The sequence below is a fragment of the Arachis stenosperma genome, chromosome 5, assembly GCF_014773155.1.
Source record: "Arachis stenosperma cultivar V10309 chromosome 5, arast.V10309.gnm1.PFL2, whole genome shotgun sequence".
Lineage (NCBI taxonomy): Eukaryota > Viridiplantae > Streptophyta > Magnoliopsida > Fabales > Fabaceae > Arachis > Arachis stenosperma.
Window position 1 is genome coordinate 24,893,474 of NC_080381.1, and position 24,445 is coordinate 24,917,918.

A 24,445-nucleotide genomic window follows, 5' to 3' on the forward strand; every position below is an offset into this window, starting at 1 on the left:
CTGACCTTCCTGCACTCAAAATGGATTTTCTGGAGCTACAGAACTCCAAATGGCGCACTCTTAATGGCGTTGGAAAGTAGACATCCAGAGCTTTCCAGCAATATATAATAGTCCATACTTTATTTGTGATTAGATGACGTAAACTGGGGCTCAACGCCAGCTCCATGCTGCATTCTAGAGTCAAACGCCAGAAACACGTCACGAACCAGAGTTGAACGCCAAAAACACATTACAACTTGGCGTTCAACTTTAAAAAAAGCCTCTGCACGTGTAAAGCTCAAGCTCAGCCCAAGCACACACCAAGTGGGCCCCGAATGTGTATTTCTGCATCAATTACTTACTTCTGTAAACCCTAGTAGCTAGTCTAGTATAAATAGGACATTTTAGGAGGCTGTTGATCACGTTTATGGGGGCTGGCCATTCGGCCATGCCTGGACCACTATCACTTATGTATTTTCAACGGTGGAGTTTCTACACACCATAGATTAAGGGTGTGGAGCTCTGCTGTACCTCAAGTTTTAATGTAATTACTACTATTTTCTATTTAATTCAGTTTATTCCTGTTCTAAGATATTCGTTGCACTTCACCATGACGAATGTGATGATCCGTGACACTCATCATCATTCTCACCTATGAACGCGTGACTGACAACCACTTCTGTTCTACCTTAGACCGAGCGCATATCTCTTGGATTCCTTAACAGAATCTTCGTGGTATAAGCTAGAATTGATGGCAGCATTCATGAGAATTCGGAAATTCTAAACCTTGTCTGTGGTATTCCGAGTAGGATTCAGGGATTGAATGACTGTGACGAGCTTCAAATTCGCGATTGTTGGGCGTGATGACAAATGCAAAAGAATCAATGGATTCTATTCCGACATGATCGAGAACCGACAAATGATTAGCCGTGCTGTGACAGAGCATTTGGACCATTTTCACTGAGAGGATGGGATGTAGCCATTGACAATGGTGATGCCCTACATACAGCTTGCCATGGAAAGGAGTAAAAAGGATTGGATGAAGGCAGTAGGAAAGCAGAGATTCAAAAGGAGCACAACATCTTCATACACCTATCTGAAATTTCCACCAATGATTTACATAAGTATTTCTATCTTTATTTTCTAGTTATTTATTATTATTATTCGAAAACTCCATAACCAATTATTATCCGCCTAACTGAGATTTATAAGATGACCATAGCTTGCTTCATACCAACAATCTCCGTGGGATCGACCCTTACTCACGTAAGGTTTATTACTTGGACGACCCAGTGCACTTGCTGGTTAGTTGTGCGAAGTTGTGAAGAAAGTGCTGAGTTATAAACGCGCATACCAAGTTGATTGCCATTATTAGAGATCACAATTTCGTGCACCAAGTTTTTGGCGCCGTTGCTGGGGATTGTTCGAGTTTGGACAACTGACGGTTCATCTTGTTGCTCAGATTAGGTAATTTTCTTTTTGTTTTTTTTTTCAAAAATTTTTCAAAAATCTTTCAAAAAATTTTTACTTTTGTTTTCGAAAAAAATTATTCTAAATTTTTAAGAATGAATTCTAGTGTTTCATGAAGCATGTTGTAGCCTGGTTGGCTGTAAAGCCATGTCTAAATTATTTTGAACTGAGGCTTCCTCTTCACATGCTTGAACTATGTATGCTAAAGCTTGGCTGGCTATTAAGCCATGTCCAATTTCTGGACCGGAGCTTTAGACTAACATTGAAATATTCCTGGAATTCTTATTAAAAATTTTGAATTTCTTATTTTATTTTTCCTATATATTTTCGAAAAAAATATACAAAAATCCAAAAAAATTATAAAATCATAAAAATAAAAAATATTTTGTGTTTCTTGTTTGAGTCTAGAGTCAATTTTAAGTTTGGTGTCAATTACATGTTTTTTTTTAAATTTATGCATTTTTCGAAAATTCATGCATATGTTCTTTATGATCTTCAAGTTGTTCTTGGTAAGTCTTCTTGTTTGATCTTTGAATTTTCTTGTTTTGTGTCTTTTCTTGTTTTTCATATGCATTGTTCGTTTGTTAGAGTCCAAGCATTAAAGATTTCTAAGTTTGGTGTCTTGCATGTTTTCTTTTCTTGAAAATTTTTCAAAAATAAGTCTTGATGTTCATCTTGATCTTCAAAGTGTTCTTGGTGTTCATCTTGACATTCATAGTGTTCTTGCATGCATTATGTGTTTGATCCAAAATTTTCATGTTTTGAGTCATTTTTGTTGTTTTTACCTCTCATCATTCAAAATTCAAAAATAAAAAAATATCTTTTCCTTTTTTCTCTCAAAATTTTGAAAATTTGAGTTGACTTAGTCAAAAAATTTTTAAAATTAGTTATTTCTTACAAGTCAAGTCAAAATTTTTAATTTTAAAAATCTTATCTTTTCAAAATCCTTTTCAAAAATCAAATCTCTTTTACTTTTATCTTATGATTTTTGAAAATTTAAAACTATTTTTCAAAATCTTTTTCTTATTTTATTTCAAATTTTTGAAACTTAACTAATAAGTAATGTGATTGATTCAAAAAATTGAAATTTGATACTTTATTGTTAAGAAAGGTTCAATCTTTAAATTCTAGAATCATATCTTTTAGTTTCTTGGTAGTCAAGTAATTAATTTTAATTTTAAAAATTAAATCTTTTTCAACCATATCTTTTTAATCATATCTTTTTATCATATCCTTTTAAATCATATCTCTTTCAAAAATTTGATTTCAAAATATCCCTTCTAACGTCTTATCTTCTTATCTTTTTAAAAAATTGATTTTCAAATCTTTTTCAACTAACTAATTGACTTTTTGTTTGTTTATTATCTTTTTCAAAACCACCTAACTACTTTTCCCTCTCTAATTTTTGAAAATTTCTCCTTCCTTTTTAAATTTTTTAATTAATTAATTGTTTTAAATTTTAATTTTAATTTTATTTCCATGTAAATTTTCGAAAATCACTAACTCTTTTTCAAAATTTATTTTCGAAATTCTTCCCCTCTCATCTTCTTCTATTTATTTATTTATTTACTAACACTTCTCTTCATCTCACGAATCTGAACCTATCTTCACCCTTGTGTTTGGATTCTTAACTCTTCGCCTTCTTCTATTCCTTTCTTCTTCTACTAACATAAAGGAATATCTATACTGTAACATAGAGGATTCCTCTTCCTTTTTTGTTCTCTTCTTTCTCATATGAGCAGGAACAAGGAAAAAGGCATTCTTGTTGAAGCTGATCCTGAACCTGAAAGGACTCTTAAGAGAAAACTAAGAGAAGCTAAATTACAATAATCTAGAGACAACCTTACTGAAATTTTCGAACAAGAAAAGGATATGGCATACGAACCCAACAACAATAATGCAAGAAGAATGCTTGGTGATTATACTACACCTACTTCCAAGTTTGATGGAAGAAGCATCTCAATTCCTGCCATTGGAGCAAACAACTTTGAGCTGAAACCTCAACTAGTTGCTCTAATGCAACAAAACTGCAAGTTTCATGGACTTCCATCAGAAGATCCCTACCAGTTTTTAACTGAGTTCTTGCAGATCTGTGAGACTGTTAAGACTAATGGAGTAGATCCTAAAGTCTACAGGTTCATACTTTTCCCTTTTGCTGTAAGAGACAGAGCTAGAACATGGTTGGACTCACAACCTAAGGATAGCCTGGACTCTTGGGATAAGCTGGTCACGGCCTTCTTGGTTAAATTCTTTTCTCCTCAAAAGCTGAGCAAGCTTAGAGTGGATGTTTAGACCTTCAAGCAAAAGGATGGTGAATCCCTCTATGAAGCTTGGGAAAGATACAAGCAGATGACCAAAAAGTATCCTTCTGACATGTTTTCAGAGTGGACCATGATAGATATATTATACTATGGTCTGTCTGAGTTCTCTAAGATGTCACTGGATCATTCTGCAGGTGGATCCATTCACCTAAAGAAAACGCCTGCAGAAGCTCGGGAACTTATTGAAATGGTTGCAAATAACCAATTCATGTACACTTCTGAGAGGAATTCCGTGAATAATGGGACGCCTCAGAAGAAGGGAGTTCTTGAAATTGATGCTCTGAATGCCATATTGGCTCAGAACAAAATGTTGACTCAGCAAGTCAACATGATTTCTCAAAGTCTGAATGGATGGCAAAATGCATCCAACAGCACTAAAGAGGCATCTTCTGAAGAAGACGCTTATAATCCTGAAAACTCTACAATGGCAGAGGTAAATTATATGGGGGAAGCCTTTGGCAATACCTATAACCCTGATGAGCGGATAATTTATACGCTTTTTGGCATTGTTTTTAGTATGTTTTTAGTATATTTAGTTGAGTTTTTAGTATATTTTTATTAGTTTTTAGTTAAAATTCACTTTTCTGGAGTTTACTATGAGTTTGTGTGTTTTTCTGTGATTTCAGGTATTTTTTGACTGAAATTGAGGGTTCTGAGCAAAAATCTGATTTAGAGGCTGAAAAGGACTGCAGATGCTGTTGGATTCTGACCTCCCTGCACTCGAAGTGGATTTTCTGGAGCTACAGAAGCCCAATTGGCGCGCTCTCAACGGCGTTGGAAAGTAGATATCCTGGGCTTTCCAGCAATGTATAGTAGTCCATACTTTGCCTGAGATTTGATGGCCCAAACCGGCATTGCAAATCAGCCTCAGAATTTCCAGCGTTTAACGCTGGAACTGGCATAAAAATTGGAGTTAAACGCCCAAACTGGCATGAAAGCTGGCGTTTAACTCCAGAAAAGGACTCTACACATAAAAGCTTCAATGCTCAGCCCAAGCACACACCAAGTGGGCCCGGAAGTGGATTTTTCTGTCATTTACTCAATTCTGTAAACCTTAGGTTACTAGTTCACTATTAATAGGATCTCTTGACATGGTATCTGTACCTCATGACACTTTACACGTTTCTTTGTGTACTTCTTACAGCATGAGTCTCTAAACCCCATGGTTGGGGGTGAGGAGCTCTGCTGTGTCTTGATGGATTAATGCAATTACTACTGTTTTTCATTCAATCATGCTTGCTTCCATTCTAAGATATTACTTGTTCTTAAACTGGATGAATGTGATGATCCGTGACACTCATCATCATTCTCAACTATGAACGTGTGCCTGACAACCATCTCCGTTCTACCTTAGATTAAGTAGATATCTCTTGGATTCTTTAATCAGAATCTTCGTGGTATAAGCTAGAACTGATGGCGGCATTCAAGAGAATCCGGAAGGTCTAAACCTTGTCTGTGGTATTCTGAGTAGGATTCAATGATTGAATGACTGTGACGAGCTTCAAACTCCTGAAGGCGGGGCGTTAGTGACAGACGCAAAAGAATCATTGGATTCTATTCCGGCCTGATCGAGAACCGACAGATGGATAGCCGTGCCGTGACAGGGTGCGTTGAACATTTCCACTGAGAGGATGGGAGGTAGCCATTGACAACGGTGAAACCCTACATACAGCTTGCCATGGAAGGAGCCTTGCGTGTTTGAAGAAGAAGACAGTAGGAAAGCAGAGATTCAGAAGATGGAGCATCTCCAAAGCCTCAACCTATTCTCCATTACTGCAAAACAAGTACTTATTTCATGTTCTTTTGCTTTTCACAATCAATCCTGATAATTTCTGATATCCTGACTAAGAGTTACAAGATAACCATAGCTTGCTTCAAGCCGACAATCTCCGTGGGATCGACCCTTACTCACGTAAGGTATTACTTGGATGACCCAGTGCACTTGCTGGTTAGTTGTGCGGGATTGCAAAAGTGTGATTGCAATTTCGTGCACCAAACCCCTCATGGAGAAATCATCAAAATTTCTCATGGAAGGATCAACAAAAGCCTCAACAAGGCTTTAATAATGGTGGAAGAAATAGGTTTAGCAATAGCAAGCCTTTTCCATCATCTTTTTAGCAATAGACAGAGAATTCTGAGCAGAGCACCTCTAACTTAGCAAATATAGTCTCTGATCTGTCTAAGGCCACTTTAAGCTTCATGAGTAAAACAAGGTCCTCCATCAGAAATTTGGAGGCACAAGTGGGCCACCTGAGTAAGAAAGTCACTGAAACTCCTCCTAGTACTCTCCCAAGCAATACTGAAGAGAATCCAAAAAGAGAGTGCAAGGCCATTGACATAATCAACATGGCCGAACCTAGAGAGGAAGGAGAGGACGTGAACCCCAATGAGGAAGACCTCAGGGGACGTCTCTCAAGCAAGAAGGAATTCCTTATTGAGGACTTAAAGGAATCTGAAGGTCATATAGAGACCATAGAGATCCCATTAAACCTCCTTCTGCCATTCATGAGCTCTGAAAACTATTCTTCCTCTGAAGAGGATGAAGATGTAACTGGAGAGCAAGTTGCTCAATATCTAGGAGCTATCATGAAGCTGAATGCCAATTTGTTTGGTAATGAGACTTGGGAAGGTGAACCTCCCTTGCTCATTGGTGAACTAGATACATGGGTTCAGCAAACTTTACCTCAAAAGAAATAAGATCCTGGTAAATTCTTAATACCCTGTACTATAGGCACCATGACCTTTGAAAAGGCTCTGTGTGACCTAGGGTCAGGCATAAATCTTATGCCACTCTCTGTTATGGAGAAGCTGGGGATCATTGAGGTACAACCTACCATATTCTCATTACAAATGGCAGACAAGTCAGTAAGATAAGCTTATGGATTAGTAGAGGACGTGTTAGTGAAGGTTGAAGGCCTTTACATCCCTGCTGATGTCATAATCTTAGACACTAGGAAGGAGGAGGATGAATGCATCATCCTTGGAAGACCTTTCCTAGCCACAGAAGGAGCTGTGATAGATGTTAACAGAGGAGAATTAGTCCTTCAATTGAATGGGGACTACCTTGTGTTTAAGACCCAAGGGCATTCTTCTGTATACATAGAGAGGAAGCATGAAAAGCTTCTCTCAGTACAGAGTCAAACAAAGCCCCTACAATCAAACTCTAAGTTTGGTGTTGAGAGGCCACAGCCAAACTCTAAGTTTGGTGTTGAATCCCCATATCCAAACTCTAAGTTTGGTGTTGGGAGTCTACAACATTGACCTGATCACCTTTGAGGCTCCACAAGAGCCCACTGTCAAGCTAGTGACATTAAAGGAGCGCTTATTGGAAGGCAACCCAATTTTTATTTATCTTATTTTATTTTTCTTTTATTGTTCTTTTATGTTTTATTAGGTTCATGATCATGTGGAGTCAGAAAAAAAATATTAAAATTAAAAATAGGATCCCCACCTACCTTCAAAATTCAAAATCTCTTTCCCACCCAAACCCACCCTAAATAGCCGAACCTACTCCCTCTCCCTTCACTATATATACCCATCTATCCTTCTTCATTTTCACACACCACAACCCTTTCTTCTCCACCTTGGCCGAAACCAAACACTTCTCCTTTTACTCCATATTTTCTCCTCCTCATTCTTCTTCTTCTTTCTTCTCTTGCTTGAGGGCGAGCAATATTCTAAGTTTGGTGTGGTAAAAGCTTAGCTTTTTGTTTTTCTACAGCCATTGATTGCACCTAATACCGGAGAAACCTCTAGAAAAGGGAAAGGAAAGACAAAAGCTTCCACCTCCGAGTCATGGGAGATGGAGAGATTCATCTCCAAAGTCCATCAAGACCACTTCTATGAAGTTGTGGCCAAGAAGAAGGTGATCTCCGAGGTCCCTTTCAAACTCAAGAAAAATGAGTATCCGGAGATCCAACATGAAATCCTAAGAAGAGGTTGGGAAGTTCTTACCAACCCTATTCAACAAGTCAGAATCTTAATGGTTCAAGAGTTCTATGCCAATGCATGGATCACTAGGAACCATGATCAAAGTGTGAACCCGAATCCAAAGAATTATCTTACAATGGTTCGGGGAAAATACTTAGATTTTAGTCTGAAAAATGTGAGGTTGGCATTCAACTTGCTCATGATGCAAGGAGATGCACGCTCCTACACTAGAAGGGTCAACTTTGATAAAAGGTTGGACCAAGTTCTTATGGACATATGTGTGGAAGGAGCTCAATGGAAAAGAGACTCCAAAGGCAAGCCGGTTCAATTAAGAAGACTAGACCTCAAGCCTGTGGCTAGAGGATGGTTGGAGTTCATCCAACGCTCCATCATCCCCACTAGCAACCGATCCGAAGTTACTGTGGATCGGGCCATCATGATTCATAGCATCATGATTGGAGAGGAAGTAGAAGTTCATGAAGTCATCTCCCTTGAATTCTACAAAATAGCCGAAAAATCCTCCACCATGGCAAGACTAGCTTTTCCTCATCTTATTTGCCATCTATGTTACTCAGCTGGAGTTATCATAGAAGGAGATATCCCCATTGAGGAGGATAAGCCCATCACTAAGAAGAGTGATGAGCGGATAATTTGTACGCTTTTTGGCATTGTTTTTAGCATGTTTTTAGTATATTTAGTTGAGTTTTTAGTATATTTTTATTAGTTTTTAGTTAAAATTCACTTTTCTGGACTTTACTATGAGTTTGTGTGTTTTTCTGTGATTTCAGGTATTTTCTGGCTGAAATTGAGGGACCTGAGCAAAAATCTGATTCAGAGACTGAAAAGGACTGCAGATGCTGTTGGATTCTGACCTCCCTGCACTCGAAGTGGATTTTCTGGAGCTACAGAAACCCAATTGGCGCGCTCTCAACGGCGTTGGAAAGTAGACATCCTGGGATTTCCAGCAATATATGATAGTTCATACTTTGCCCATGATTTGATGGCCCAAACCGGCGTTCAAAGTCACCTTCAGAATTCCCAGCGTTAAACGCCGGAACTGGCACCAAAGTGGGAGTTAAACGCCCAAACTGGCACAAAAGCTGGCGTTTAACCCCAAGAAGAGTCTCTACACGAAAATGCTTCAATGCTCAGCCCAAGCACACACCAAGTGGGCCCGGAAGTGGATTTTTATGTCATTTACTCATCTTTGTAATTCTTAAGCTACTAGTTCCCTATAAATAGGACCTTTTGCTATTGTATTTGATGTCTTGGAATCTGGGTAGCTATCCTTAGTCTTATGCTATCTTAGATCATTGGGAGGCTGGCCTCACGGCCATGCCTAGACCTTGTTCTTATGTATTTTCAACGGTGGAGTTTCTACACACCATAGATTAAGGTGTGGAGCTCTGCTGTACCTCGAGTATTAATGCAATTACTATTGTTCTTCTATTCAATTCAGCTTGTTCTTATTCCAAGATATTCATTCGCACTCAAGAACTTGATGAATGTGATGATTATGTGATGCTCATCATCATTCTCACTCATGAACAAGTGACTGACAACCACTTTTGTTCTACAAGCAAACAAGGCTCTAATGTTTATCTCTTGGGTTCTTTAACCGGAATCTTCGTGGTATAAGCTAGAATTGATGGCGGCATTCAAGAGAATCCGGAAGGTCTAAACCTTGTCTGTGGTATTCTGAGTAGGATTCAATGATTGAATGACTGTGACGAGCTTCAAACTCGCGATTGTGGGGCGTTAGTGACAGACGCAAAAGAATCACTGGATTCTATTCCGACATGATCGAGAACCGACAGTTGGATAGCCGTGCCGTGACAGGGTGCGTTGAACATTTCCACTGAGAGGATGGGAGGTAGCCACTGACAACGGTGAAACCCTTGCATACAGCTTGCCATGGAAAGGAGTAAGAAGGATTGGATGAAGACAGTAGGAAAGCAGAGAGACGGAAGGGACAAAGCATCTCCATTCGCTTATCTGAAGTTTTCACCAATGATTTACATAAGTATCTCTATCTTTATCTTTATGTTTTATTCATATATCACCCATACCCATTTGAGTCTGCCTGACTAAGATTTACAAGGTGACCATAGCTTGCTTCATACCAACAATCTCCGTGGGATCGACCCTTACTCGCGTAAGGTTTATTACTTGGACGACCCAGTGCACTTGCTGGTTAGTTGTGCGAAGTTGTGTTTATGCCATGGTATTGAACACCAAGTTTTTGGATTCATTACTGGGGATTATTTGAGTTGTGAAAAGTAGAGATCACAATTTCGCATACCAAGTTTTTGGCACCGTTGCCGGGGATTGTTTCGAGTATGGACAACTGACGGTTCATCTTGTTGCTTAGATTAGGTATTTTTCAGAGTTCTTAAGAATGAATTCTAGTGTTTCAAGGTGATGTTCTTATCATCACCAAAGCTGATTGATTATCATCAATTTAGCTCTTGAATGCAATGTCCTGCTGAAGCTTGGTTATTCATGTCTAATTCCTTTAGACTGAAGCTTTAGACTAGCATTGCATGATTCCTGGAATTCTCATTAAGAATTTTGATACCTTTATTTTCTTCTTCCACTTAATTTTCAAAAAATCCAAAAAAAAAATTTTTTACAAAATCATAAAAACCAAAAATATTTTATGTTTCTTGTTTGAGTCTAGTGTCTTATTTTAAGTTTGGTGTCTTGCATGCATTGTTTATTTGATCTTGGTTCTATTTTCAAGTCAATAATACAGGGAACTGAAGATTCAGTACATGCAGCAGAGAAATTATACAGAAAGAGCTGGGCGTTCAAAACGCCCAGTGAAGAAGGAAAAACTGGCGTTTAAACGCCAGCCATGGTACCTGGCTGGGCGTTTAACGCCCAAAAGGGTAGCATTTTGGGCGTTAAACGCCAGAATGAATACCATTCTGGCCGTTTAACGCCAGGATGGCACAAGAGGGAAGATTCTGTTTTTAATTCAATTTTTTTTCAAGTTTTCAAAGTTTTTCAAAATCAAATCTTTTTCAAATCATATCTTTTCAATCAAATGTTTTCAAAATCAATTTCTTTCCTTTTTCAAAGATACTTGCTAACAATTAATGATTTGACTGAACATTTCAAGTATGTTGCCTTTTCTATTGAGAAAGGTTTAATGTTTGAATCATATCTTTTCTTGTTAGGCAAGTCATTATTTTTTAAAATCAAATCTTTTTAAATTGTTTTTCAAATCATATCTTTTTCAAAATAGTTTTCAATCATATCTTTTTGATTTCTAATTTCAAAAATCTTTTTCAAAAATCACTTGATTTCTTTTCCACTTTTAGTTTTCGAAAATCAATTACTTTTTTTTCAAAATGTTTTCAATATCTTTTACTTAATTTTCGAAAATTTCTTCCTCTCTTCTCACATCCTTCTATTTATGGAGTACCACTCCTCCTCAATGCACAATTCGAACTCTATCTCACTAAGTTCGAATTCTTCTACCTCTTCCTTCTATTTTTCTTTTCCTCTGACACCTCAAGGAATCTCTATACTGTGACATAGAGGATTCCACATTTTCTTGTTCTCTTCTCTTTCATATGAGCAGGAGCAAAGACAAAAGCATTCTTGTTGAAGCTGACCCTGAACCTGAAAGGACCTTGAAGCGAAAGCTAAGAGAAGCTAAAGCACAATTCTCTGTAGAGGACCTAACAGAATTCTTCAAAGAAGAAGAACCCATGGCAGCCGAAAACAACAACAATGCCAACAATGCAAGGAAGGTGCTGGGTGACTTTACTGCACCTACTCCCGACTTCTATGGGAGAAGCATCTCTATCCCTGCCATTGGAGCAAACAACTTTGAGCTTAAGCCTCAATTAGTTTCTCTAATGCAACAGAATTGCAAGTTCCATGGACTTCCACTGGAAGATCTTCATCAGTTTTTAGCTGAATTCTTGCAAATCTGTGACACTGTCAAGACTAATGGAGTTGACCCTGAGGTCTACAGACTTATGCTATTCCCTTTTGCTGTAAGAGACAAAGCTAGGACATGGTTGGACTCACAACCTAAAGAAAGCCTGAACTCTTGGGAAAAGCTAGTCAATGCCTTCTTGGCAAAGTTCTTTCCACCTCAAAAATTGAGTAAGCTTAGAGTGGAAGTCCAAACCTTCAGACAGAAGGAAGGAGAATCCCTCTATGAAGCTTGGGAAAGATACAAACAATTGATCAGAAAATGTCCTTCTGATATGCTTTCTGAATGGAGCATCATAGGTATTTTCTATAATGGTCTCTCTGAACTGTCCAAGATGTCTTTGGATAGCTCTGCTGGAGGATCTCTTCATCTGAAGAAGACGCCTACAGAAGCTCAAGAGCTCATTGAAATGGTTGCAAATAACCAATTCATGTATACTTCTGAAAGGAATCCTGTGAACAATGGGACAAATCAGAAGAAAGGAGTTCTTGAGATTGATACTCTGAATGCCATATTGGCTCAGAACAAAATATTGACTCAGCAAGTCAATTTGATTTCTCAAAGTCTGTCTGGAATGTAAAATGCACCAAACAGTACTGATGAGCGGATAATTTGTACGCTTTTTGGCATTGTTTTTAGTATGGTTTTAGTATATTTAGTTGAGTTTTTAGTATATTTTTATTAGTTTTTAGTTAAAATTCACTTTTCTGGACTTTACTATGAGTTTGTGTGTTTTTCTGTGATTTCAGGTATTTTCTGGCTGAAATTGAGGGACCTGAGCAAAAATCTGATTCAAAGACTGAAAAGGACTGCAGATGCTGTTGGATTCTGACCTCCCTGCACTCGAAGTGGATTTTCTGGAGCTACAGAAGCTCAATTGGCGCACTCTTAACGGCGTTGGAAAGTAGACATCCTGGGCTTTCCAGCAATATATGATAGTCTATACTTTGCCCAAGATTTGATGGCCCAAACCGGCGTTCAAAGTCACCTTCAGATTTCCCAGCGTTAAACGCCGGAACTGGCACCAAAATGGGAGTTAAACGCCCAAACTGGCATAAAAGCTGGCGTTTAACTCCAAGAAGAGTCTCTACACGAAAAATGCTTCATTGCTCAGCCCAAGCACACACCAAGTGGGCCCGGAAGTGGATTTTTATGTCTTTTACTCATCTTTGTAATTCTTAAGCTACTAGTTCCCTATAAGTAGGACCTTTTACTATTGTATTTTTCATCTTCGGACATCTAGTTCTTAGATCAGATCTTGGTTCTTCTGGTTCCCTCTCTGGGGCTGAAACCAATGATCACTCTTGTTCTTATTTATTTTCAACGGTGGAGTTTCTACACACCATAGATTAAGGTGTGGAGCTCTGCTGTACCTCGATTATTAATGCAATTACTATTGTTCTTCTATTCAATTCCGCTTGTTCTTATTCCAAGATATTCATTCGTACTCAAGAACTTGATGAATGTGATGATTATGTGACGCTCATCATCATTCTCACTTATGAACAAGTGACTGACAACCACTTCTGTTCTACAAGCAAACAAGGCTCTAATGTTTATCTCTTGGATTCCTGATACACGATGCATGGTTGATTGCCTGACAACCGAGTGCTCGCCTGACAAACGAGCCAGCCATTCCGTGAGATCAGAGTCTTCGTGGTATAGGCAAGAACTGATGGCGGCATTCAAGAGAATCCGGAAGGTCTAACCTTGTCTGTGGTATTCTGAGTAGGATTCAATGATTGAATGACTGTGACGTGCTTCAAACTCCTGAGGGCGGGGCGTTAGTGACAGACGCAAAAGAATCACTGGATTCTATTCCGGCCTGATCGAGAACCGACAGATGGATAGCCGTGCCGTGACAGGGTGCGTTGAACATTTCCAATGAGAGGATGGGAGGTAGCCACTGACAACGGTGAAACCCTTGCATAAGCTTGCCATGAAAAGGAGTAAGAAGGATTGGATGAAGACAGTAGGAAAGCAGAGAGACGGAAGGGACAAGCATCTTCATACGCTTATCTGAAGCTCTCACCAATGATATACATAAGTATCTCTATCTTTATCTTTATGTTTTATTCATATATCATCTATACCCATTTGAGTCTGCCTGACTAAGATTTACAAGGTGACCATAGCTTGCTTCATACCGACAATCTCCGTGGGATCGACCCTTACTCGCGTAAGGTTTATTACTTGGACGACCCAGTGCACTTGCTGGTTAGTTGTGCAAAGTTGTGTTTATGCCATGGTATTGAGCACCAAGTCTTTGGGGCCATTACTAGGGATTATTTGAGTTGTGAAAAGTTGTGATCACAATTTCGCACACCAAGTTTTTGGCGCCGTTGCCGGGGATTGTTTCGTGTATGGACAACTGACGGTTCATCTTGTTGCTTAGATTAGGTATTTTTCAGAGTTCTTAAGAATGAATTCTAGAGTTTCATGATGATCTGTTGAAATCTGGCTGGCTGAGAAGCCATGTCTAATCTTATTGGACCGAGGTTTCAACTGATCATCACAAGAGCTTGTTGATTTCTATCAATCTGGCTATTGGAGCAATGATCTGCTAAGGCTTGGCTGGCCATTGGCCATGTCTAGTGTTTTGGACCGAAGTTTTTTTTTTGAAAGCTTGGCTGGCTGTGAAGCCATGTCTAATTCCTGGACCAGAGTCTTAGACTAGCATTGCAATGATTCCTGGAATTCAAATTAAGAATTCTGAAACCTTTATTTTCTATTTTCATATAATTTTCGAAAAATCCAAAAAATTTTCAAAATCATAAAAACCAAAAATATTTTATGTTTCTTGTTTGAGTCTAGTGTCTAATTTTAAGTTTGGTGTCTTACATGCATTGTTTATTTGATCTTGGTTCTATTTTCAAGTCAATAGTACAGGGAACTGAAGATTCAGAACATGCAGCAGAGGAATTACACAGAAAAAGCTGGGCGTTCAAAACGCCCAGTGAAGAAGGACAGACTGGCGTTTAAACGCCAGCCAGGGTGCCTGGTTGGGCGTTTAACGCCCAAAAAGGTAGTGCATTGGGCGTTAAATGCCAGAATGTGCACCATTCTGGGCGTTTAACGCCAGGATGGCACAAGAGGGAAGATTTTGTTTTCAAATCAATTTTTTTTTCAAGTTTTCAAAGTTTTTTCAAAATCAAATCTTTTTCAAATCATATCTTTTCAATCAAATCTTTTTCAAAATCAATTTCTTTCTCTTTCAAAGATACTTGCTAACAATTAATGATTTGATTGAACATTTCAAGTATGCTGCCTTTTCTGTTGAGAAAGGTTTAATGTTTGAATCATATCTTTTCTTGTTAGGCAAGTCATTAATTTTTAAAATCAAATCTTTTTAAATTGTTTTCAAACCATATCTTTTCAATCATATCTTTTTAAAAGCATAATTTTTTTTATCATATCTTTTTAATCACATCTTTTTCAAAACAGTTTTCAATCATATCTTTTTCTAAATTCAAAATCTTTTTCAAAAATCACTTGATTTCTTTCCCACTCTTGGTTTTCGAAAATCAATTAAAGTTTTTCAAAATGTTTTTAAAATCTTTTTAACTTAATTTTCGAAATTCCTTCCCCTCTTCTCACATCCTTCTATTTATGGAGTACCACTCCTTCTCAATGCACAATTCGAACCTTATCTGATTAAGTTCGAATTCTTCTACCTCTTCCTTCTAATTTTCTTCTTCTCTGACACCTCAAGGAATCTCTATACTGTGACATAGAGGATTCCACATTTTCTTGTTCTCTTCTCTTTCATATGAGCAGGAACAAAGACAAAGGCATTCTTGTTGAAGCTGACCCTGAACCTGAAAGGACCTTGAAGCGAAAGCTAAGAGAAGCTAAGGAACAACTCTCTGTAGAGGACCTAACAGAAATCTTCAAAGAAGAAGAACCCATGGCAGGCGAAAACAACAACAATGCCAATAATGCAAGGAAGGTGCTGGGTGACTTTACTGCACCTACTCCCGACTTCTATGGGAGAAGCATCTCTATCCCTGCCATTGGAGCAAACAACTTTGAGCTTAAGCCTCAATTAGTTTCTCTAATGCAACAGAATTGCAAGTTCCATGGACTTCCATTGGAAGATCCTCATCAGTTTTTAGCTGAATTCTTGCAAATCTGTGACACTGTCAAGACTAATGGGGTTGACCCTGAGGTCTACAGACTAATGCTATTCCCTTTTGCTGTAAGAGACAGAGCTAGGACATGGTTGGACTCACAACCTAAAGAAAGCCTGAACTCTTGGGAAAAGCTAGTCAATGCCTTCTTGGCAAAGTTCTTTCCACCTCAAAAATTGAGTAAGCTTAGAGTGGAAGTCCAAACCTTCAGGCAGAAGGAAGGAGAATCCCTCTATGAAGCTTGGGAAAGATACAAACAATTGATCAGAAAATGTCCTTCTGATATGCTTTCTGAATGGAGCATCATAGGTATTTTCTATGATGGTCTCTCTGAACTGTCCAAGATGTCTTTGGATAGCTCTGCTGGAGGATCTCTTCATCTGAAGAAGACGCCTGCAGAAGCTCAAGAACTAATTGAAATGGTTGCAAATAACCAATTCATGTACACTTCTGAAAGGAATCCTGTGAACAATGGGACAAGTCAGAAGAAAGGAGTTCTTGAGATTGATACTCTGAATGCCATATTGGCTCAGAACAAAATATTGACTCAACAAGTCAATTTGATTTCTCAAAGTCTGTCTGGAATGCAAAATGCGCCAAGCAGTACTAAGGATGCTTCATCTGAAGAAGAAGCTTATGATCCTGAGAACCCTTCAATGGAAGAGGTGAATTACCTGGGAGAACCCTATGGAAACACCTATAATTCTTCATGGAGAAATCATCCAAATTTCTCATCGAAGGATCAACAGAGACCTCAACAAGGTTTCAACAACAATAATGGTGGAAGAAACAGGTTTAGCAATGGCAAGCCTTTTCCATCATCTTCTCAGCAACAGACAGAGAATTCTAAGCAGAACCCCTTTGACTTAGCAACCATGGTCTCTGATCTAATCAAAACCACTCAAAGTTTCATGACTGAAACAAGGTCCTCCATTAGAAACTTGGAGGCACAAGTGGGACAGCTGAGCAAGAGAATTACTGAACTCCCTCCAAGTACTCTCCCAAGCAATACAGAAGAAAATCCAAAAGGAGAGTGCAAGGCCATCAACATGACCGAATTTGGAGAGGAAGGAGAGGCAGTGAACGCCACTGAGGAAGACCTCAATGGACGTCTACTGGCCTCCAATGAGTTCCCCAATGAGGAACCATGGGAATCTGAGGCTCAAAATGAGACCATAGAGATTCCATTGGACTTACTTCTGCCTTTCATGAGCTCTGATGAGTATTCCTCCTCTGAAGAGGATGAGTATGTCACTGAAGAGCAAGTTGCTAAATACCTTGGAGCAATCATGAAGCTAAATGACAAGTTATTTGGTAATGAGACTTGGGAGAATGAACCTCCTTTGCTCACCAAAGAACTGGATGACTTGTCTAGGCAGAAATTACCTCAAAAGAGACAAGATCCTGGGAAGTTTTTAATACCTTGTACCATATGCACCATGACCTTCAAGAAGGCTCTGTGTGACTTAGGGTCAAGTGTAAACCTCATGCCTCTCTCTGTAATGAAGAAGCTAGGGATCTTTGAGGTACAAGCTGCAAGAATCTCACTAGAGATGGCAGACAATTCAAGAAAACAAGCTTATGGACTTGTAGAGGATGTTTTGGTGAAGATTGAAGACCATTACATCCCTGCTGATTTCATAGTCCTAGAGACTGGGAAGTGCATGGATGAATCCATCATCCTTGGCAGACCCTTCCTAGCCACAGCAAAGGCTGTGATTAATATGGACAGAGGAGAATTGATCATTCAAGTGAATGAAGAATCCTTTGTGTTTAAGGCTCAAGGATATCCCTCTGTCACCATGGAGAGGAAGCATGAAGAGCTTCTCTCAAAACAGAGTCAAACAGAGCCCCCACAGTCAAACTCTAAGTTTGGTGTTGGGAGGCCACAACCAAACTCTAAGTTTGGTGTTGAACCCCCACATTCAAACTCTAAGTTTGGTGTTGGGAGGTTCCAACATTGCTCTGAGCATTTGTGAGGCTCCATGAGAGCCCTCTGTCAAGCTACTGACATTAAAGAAGTGCTTGTTGGGAGGCAACCCAATGTTATATTTTATCTATTTTCCTTTGTTATTTTATGTTTTCTGTAGGTTGATGATCATGAGAAGTCACAAAATCAATTGAAAAAGCAAAAACAGAATGAAAAACAGGAAGAAAAATAGCACACCCTGGAGGAAGAACCTGCTGGCGTTTAAACGCCAGTGAGGCTAGCAGGTGGGCGTTTAACGCCCAGTCTGGCACCATTCTGGGCGTTTAACGCCAGAAAGGGGCACCAGACTGGCGTTAAACGCCAGGAAAGGGCAAGAACCTGGCGTTAAACGCCAGAAATGGGCACCAGCCCGGCGTTTAACGCCAGAATTGGCTCAAAACGCATTTTTGCATGCCATTTGGTGCAGGGATGACTTTTCCTTGACACCTCAGGATCTGTGGACCCCACAGGATCCCCACCAACCCCACCACCCTCTTTCTTCTTCACCCATTCACCAATCACCTCAATACCTCTTCCCCAAAAAACCCTTCACCTATCAAATCCCACTATTCTCTTCACCACTCACATCCATCCTTCATAAAACCCCACCTACCTCACCATTCAAATTCAAACCACTTTCCCTTTTGGCCGAACCACAAAGCCATCTCCCTCTCCTCCATTTCTTCTTCTTCTACTCTCTTCTTTCTTCTTTTGCTCGAGGACGAGCAAACCTTTTAAGTTTGGTGTGGTAAAAGCATTGCTTTTTGTTTTTTCATAACCATTTATGGCATCCAAGGCCGGAGAAACCTCTAGAAAGAGGAAAGGGAGGGCAAAAGCTTTCACCTCTGAGTCATGGGAGATGGAGAGATTCATCTCAAGGGTGCATCAAGACTACTTCTATGAAGTTGTGGCCATGAAGAAGGGTCAACTTTGATCAAAGGTTGGACCAAGTCCTCACAGACATTTGTGAAGAGGGCGCTCAATGGAAGAGAGATTCAAGAGGGAAGCCGATTCAATTAAGAAGGCATGACCTCAAGCCCGTGGCTAGAGGATGGTTGGAGTTTATCCAACGCTCAATCATTCCCACTAGCAACCGGTCTGAAGTTACTCTAGACCGGGCCATCATGATTCATAGCATCATGATTGGAGAAGAAGTAGAAGTTCACGAGGTTATAGCCCAAGAACTCTATAAGGTGGCGGACAAGTCCTCTACCTTGGCAAGGTTAGCCTTTCCTCATCTCATTTGTCACCTCTGTTATTCAGTTGGAGTTGACATAGAGGGAGACACCCTCATTGATGAGGACAAGCCCATCACTAAGAAAAGGATGGAGCAAACAAGAGACCCCTCTCATCATGAGATCCCTGAGATGCCTCAAGGGATGCACTTTCCTCCACAAGACTATTGGGAGCAAATTAACACCTCCCTAGGAGAATTGAGTTCCAACATGGGACAACTAAGGGTGGAGCACCAAGAACATTCCATCCTCCTCCATGAAATTAGAGAAGATCAAAGAATCATGAGAGAGGAGCAACAAAGGCAAGGAAGAGACATTGAGGAGCTCAAGCACTCCATAAGACCTTCAAGAGGAAGAACAAGCCGCCATCACTGAGGTGGACCCGTTCTTTAATCCCCTTGTTCTTTATTTTGCTGTTTTTCGAAAATTTATGCTTTATGTTTATCTATGTTTGTGTCTTGTGATCATTAGTGTCTATGCCTTAAAGTTATGAATGTCCTATGAATCCATCACCTTTCTTAAATAAACAATGTTCTTAATTGAAAAAGAAAAGAATTGCATGAATTTTGAATTTTATAACAGTTTAATCAGTTTGATGTGGAGGCAATACTTTTTGTTTTCTGAATGTATGCTTGAACAGTGCATATGTCTTTTGAATTTGTGGTTCATGAATGTTGGCTCTTGAAAGAATAATGAAAAAGGAGACATGTTATTGAGGATCTGAAAAATCATAAAAATGATTCTTGAAGCAAGAAAAAGCAGTGAACACAAAAAAAAAAGAGAGAAAAGAAACGAAAAAAAAACGAAAAAAAAGAGAAAGAGAAAAAGAAAGAAAAAGAAAGAAATAAAGTTGTGATCCAAGGCAAAAAGAGTGTGCTTAAGAACCATGGACACCTCTAATTGGGGACTCTAGCAAAGCTGAGTCACAATCTGAAAAGGTTCACCCAATTATGTGTCTGTGGCATGTATGTATCCGGTGGTAATACTGGAAGATAGAGTGCTTTGGGCCACAGCCAAGACTCATAAAGTAGCTGTGTTCAAGAATCATCATACTTAACTAGGAGAATCAATGACACTATCTGGATTCTGAGTTCCTAAAGAAGCCAATCATTCTGAATTTCAAAGGATAAAGTGAGATGCCAAAACTATTCAGAGGCAAAAAGCTAAAAGCCCCGCTCATCTAATTAATACTGATCTTAATGGATGTTTTTGGAATTCATTGCATATTCTCTTTTTTTTTTATCTTATTTGATTTTCAGTTGCTTGAGGACAAGCAACAATTTAAGTTTGGTGTTGTGATGAGCGGATAATTTGTACGCTTTTTGGCATTGTTTTTAGTATGTTTTTAGTATATTTAGTTGAGTTTTTAGTATATTTTTATTAGTTTTTAGTTAAAATTCACTTTTCTGGACTTTACTATGAGTTTGTGTGTTTTTCTGTGATTTCAGGTATTTTCTGGCTGAAATTGAGGGACCTGAGCAAAAATCTGATTCAGAGACTGAAAAGGACTGCAGATGCTGTTGGATTCTGACCTCCCTGCACTCGAAGTGGATTTTCTGGAGCTACAGAAGCCCAATTGGCGCGCTCTCAACGGCGTTGGAAAGTAGACATCCTGGGCTTTTCAGCAATGTATAATAGTTCATACTTTGCCCGAGATTTGATGGCCCAAACCGGCGTTCAAAGTCACCTTCAGATTTCCCAGCGTTAAACGCCGGAACTGGCACCAAAATGGGAGTTAAACGCCCAAACTGGCATAAAAGCTGGCGTTTAACTCCAAGAAGAGTCTCTACACGAAAAATGCTTCATTGCTCAGCCCAAGCACACACCAAGTGGGCCCGGAAGTGGATTTTTATGTCTTTTACTCATCTTTGTAATTCTTAAGCTACTAGTTCCCTATAAAGTAGGACCTTTTACTATTGTATTTTTCATCTTCGGACATCTAGTTCTTAGATCAGATCTTGGTTCTTCTGGTTCCCTCTCTGGGGCTGAAACCAATGATCACTCTTGTTCTTATTTATTTTCAACGGTGGAGTTTCTACACACCATAGATTAAGGTGTGGAGCTCTGCTGTACCTTGAGTATTAATGCAATTACTATTATTCTTCTATTCAATTCCGCTTGTTCTTATTCCAAGATATTCATTCGTACTCAAGAACTTGATGAATGTGATGATTATGTGACGCTCATCATCATTCTCACTTATGAACAAGTGACTGACAACCACTTCTGTTCTACAAGCAAACAAGGCTCTAATGTTTATCTCTTGGATTCCTGATACACGATGCATGGTTGATTGCCTGACAACCGAGTGCTCGCCTGACAAACGAGCCAGCCATTCCGTGAGATCAGAGTCTTCGTGGTATAGGCAAGAACCGATGGCGGCATTCAAGAGAATCCGGAAGGTCTAACCTTGTCTGTGGTATTCTGAGTAGGATTCAATGATTGAATGACTGTGACGTGCTTCAAACTCCTGAGGGCGGGGCGTTAGTGACAGACGCAAAAGAATCACTGGATTCTATTCCGGCCTGATCGAGAACCGACAGATGGATAGCCGTGCCGTGACAGGGTGCGTTGAACATTTCCAATGAGAGGATGGGAGGTAGCCACTGACAACGGTGAAACCCTTGCATAAGCTTGCCATGGAAAGGAGTAAGAAGGATTGGATGAAGACAGTGGGAAAGCAGAGAGACGGAAGGGACAAGCATCTTCATACGCTTATCTGAAGCTCTCACCAATGATATACATAAGTATCTCTATCTTTATCTTTATGTTTTATTCATATATCATCTATACCCATTTGAGTCTGCCTGACTAAGATTTACAAGGTGACCATAGCTTGCTTCATACCGACAATCTCCGTGGGATCGACCCTTACTCGCGTAAGGTTTATTACTTGGACGACCCAGTGCACTTGCTGGTTAGTTGTGCAAAGTTGTGTTTATGCCATGGTATTGAGCACCAAGTCTTTGGGGCCATTACTAGGGATTATTTGAGTTGTGAAAAGTTGTGATCACAATTTCGCACACCGAGTACTAAGGATGCTTCATCTGAAGAAGAAGCTTATGATCCTGAGAACCCTTCAATGGAAGAGGTGAATTACATGGGAGAACCCTATGGAAACACCTATAATTCTTCATGGAGAAATCATCCAAATTTCTCATGGAAGGATCAACAGAGACCTCAACAAGGTTTCAACAATAATAATGGTGGGAGAAATAGGTTTAGCAATGGCAAGCCTTTTCCATCATCTTCTCAGCAACAGACAGAGAATTCTAAGCAGAACCACTCTGACTTAGCAACCATGGTCTCTGATCTAATCAAAACCACTCAAAGTTTCATGACTGAAACGAGGTCCTCCATTAGGAATTTGGAGGCACAAGTGGGACAACTGAGCAAGAAAATTACTGAACTCCCTCCTAGTACTCTTCCAAGCAATACAGAAGAAAATCCAAAAGGAGAGTGCAAGGCTATCAACATGGCCGAATTTGGAGAGGAAGGAGAGGTAGTGAACGCCACTGAGAAAGACCTCAATGGGCGTCCACTGGCCTCCAATGAGTTCCCTAATGAGGAACCATGGGAATCTGAGGCTCACATTGAGACCATAGAGATAACATTGGACTTACTTCTGCCATTTATGAGCTCTGATGAGTATTCTTCCTCTGAAGAGGATGAGTATGTCACTGAAGAGCAAGTTGCTAAATACCTTGGAGCAATCATGAAGCTAAATGACAAGTTATTTGGTAATGAGACTTGGGAGGATGAACCCCCTTTGCTCACCAAGGAACTGGATGACTTGTCTAGGCGGAAATTACCTCAAAAGAGACAAGATCCTGGAAAGTTTTCAATACCTTGCACCATAGGCACCATGACCTTCAAGAAGGCTCTGTGTGACCTAGGGTCAAGTATAAACCTCATGCCTCTCTCTATAATGGAGAAGCTATGGATTTTTGAGGTACAAGCTGCAAGAATCTCACTAGAGATGGCAGACAATTCAAGAAAACACGCTTATGGACTTGTAGAGGATGTTCTGGTAAAAGTTGAAGACCATTACATCCCTACTGATTTCATAGTCCTAGAGACTGGGAAGTGCATGGATGAATCCATCATCCTTGGCAGACCCTTCCTAGCCACAGCAAAGGCTGTGATTGATGTGGACAGAGGAGAATTGATCATTCAAGTGAATGAAGAATCCTTTGTGTTTAGGGCTCAAGGATATCCCTCTGTCTCCATGGAGAGGAAGTATGAAGAGCTTCTCTCAAAATAGAGCCAAACAGAGCCCCCACAGTCAAACTCTAAGTTTGGTGTTGGGAGGCCACAACCAAACTCTAAGTTTGGTGTTGAACCCCCACATTCAAACTCTAAGTTTGGTGTTGGGAGGTTCCAACATTGCTCTGAGAATCTGTGAGGCTCCATGCGAGCCCTCTGTCAAGCTACTGACATTAAAGAAGCGCTTGTTGGGAGGCAACCCAATGTTATACTTTATCTATTTTCCTTTGTTATTTTATGTTTTCTGTAGGTTGATGATCATGAGAAGTCACAAAATCAATTGAAAAAGCAAAAACAGAATAAAAACAGGAAGAAAAACAGCACACCCTGGAGGAAGATCTTGCTGGCGTTTAAACGCCAGTAAGGGTAGCAGTTGGGCGTTTAACGCCCAGTCTGGCACCATTTTGGGCGTTTAACGCCAGAAAGGGGCACTAGACTGGCGTTAAACGCCAGAGAAGGGCAAGTAGCTGGCGTTAAACGCCAGAAATGGGCACCAGCCCGGCGTTTAATGCCAAAATTGGCACAGAATGCATTTTTGCAAGCCACTTGGTGCAGGGATGCCTTTTCCTTGACACCTCAGGATCTGTGGACCCCACAAGATCCCCACCTACCCCACCACCCTCTCTCTTCTTCACCCATTCACCAATCACCTCAACCACTTCCAAAAACAACCGCTCACCTATCAAATCCATCTTCTCTTCACCACTCACATCCATCCTTCATAAAACCCCACCTACCCCACCATTCAAATTCAAACCACTCTCCCTCCCAAACCCACCCATAATGGCCGAACCCTACCCCTCTCTTCACCCCTATATAAACCCATCTTCACTCCCTCATTTTCACACACACTAAACACTACTTCTCCCCCTTTGGCCGAACCACAAAGCCATCTCCCTCTCCTCTATTTCTTCTTCTACTCTCTTCTTTCTTCTTTTTGCTCGAGGACGAGCAAACCTTTTAAGTTTGGTGTGGTAAAAGCATTGCTTTTTGTTTTTTCCATAACCATTTTATGGCATCCAAGGCCGGAGAAACCTCTAGAAAGAGGAAGGGAAGCAAAAAGCTTCCACCTCCGAGTCATGGGAGATGGAGAGATTCATCTCAAGGGTGCATCAGACCACTTTTATGAAGTTGTGGCCTTGAAAAAGGTGATCCTCGAGGTCCCTTTCAAACTCAAAAAGAGTGAATATCCG

At 39.9% G+C, this 24,445-nt stretch overlaps 3 non-coding genes and 1 pseudogene across 3 annotated transcripts; all 4 read right to left on the reverse strand.

Moving 5' to 3' along the window:
- LOC130980591 (protein DETOXIFICATION 29-like) overlaps positions 1 to 24,445 on the reverse strand; it is a 74,058-nt pseudogene that overhangs the window by 18,117 nt on the left and 31,496 nt on the right.
- Positions 3,721 to 3,824, reverse strand: LOC130984174 (small nucleolar RNA R71). Its single transcript, XR_009088124.1, has one exon. It is a non-coding gene; the product is annotated as a small nucleolar RNA R71 (small nucleolar RNA).
- LOC130984671 (small nucleolar RNA R71) lies at positions 11,825 to 11,932 on the reverse strand. Its single transcript, XR_009088588.1, has one exon. It is a non-coding gene; the product is annotated as a small nucleolar RNA R71 (small nucleolar RNA).
- LOC130983415 (small nucleolar RNA R71) lies at positions 15,965 to 16,072 on the reverse strand. Its single transcript, XR_009087408.1, has one exon. It is a non-coding gene; the product is annotated as a small nucleolar RNA R71 (small nucleolar RNA).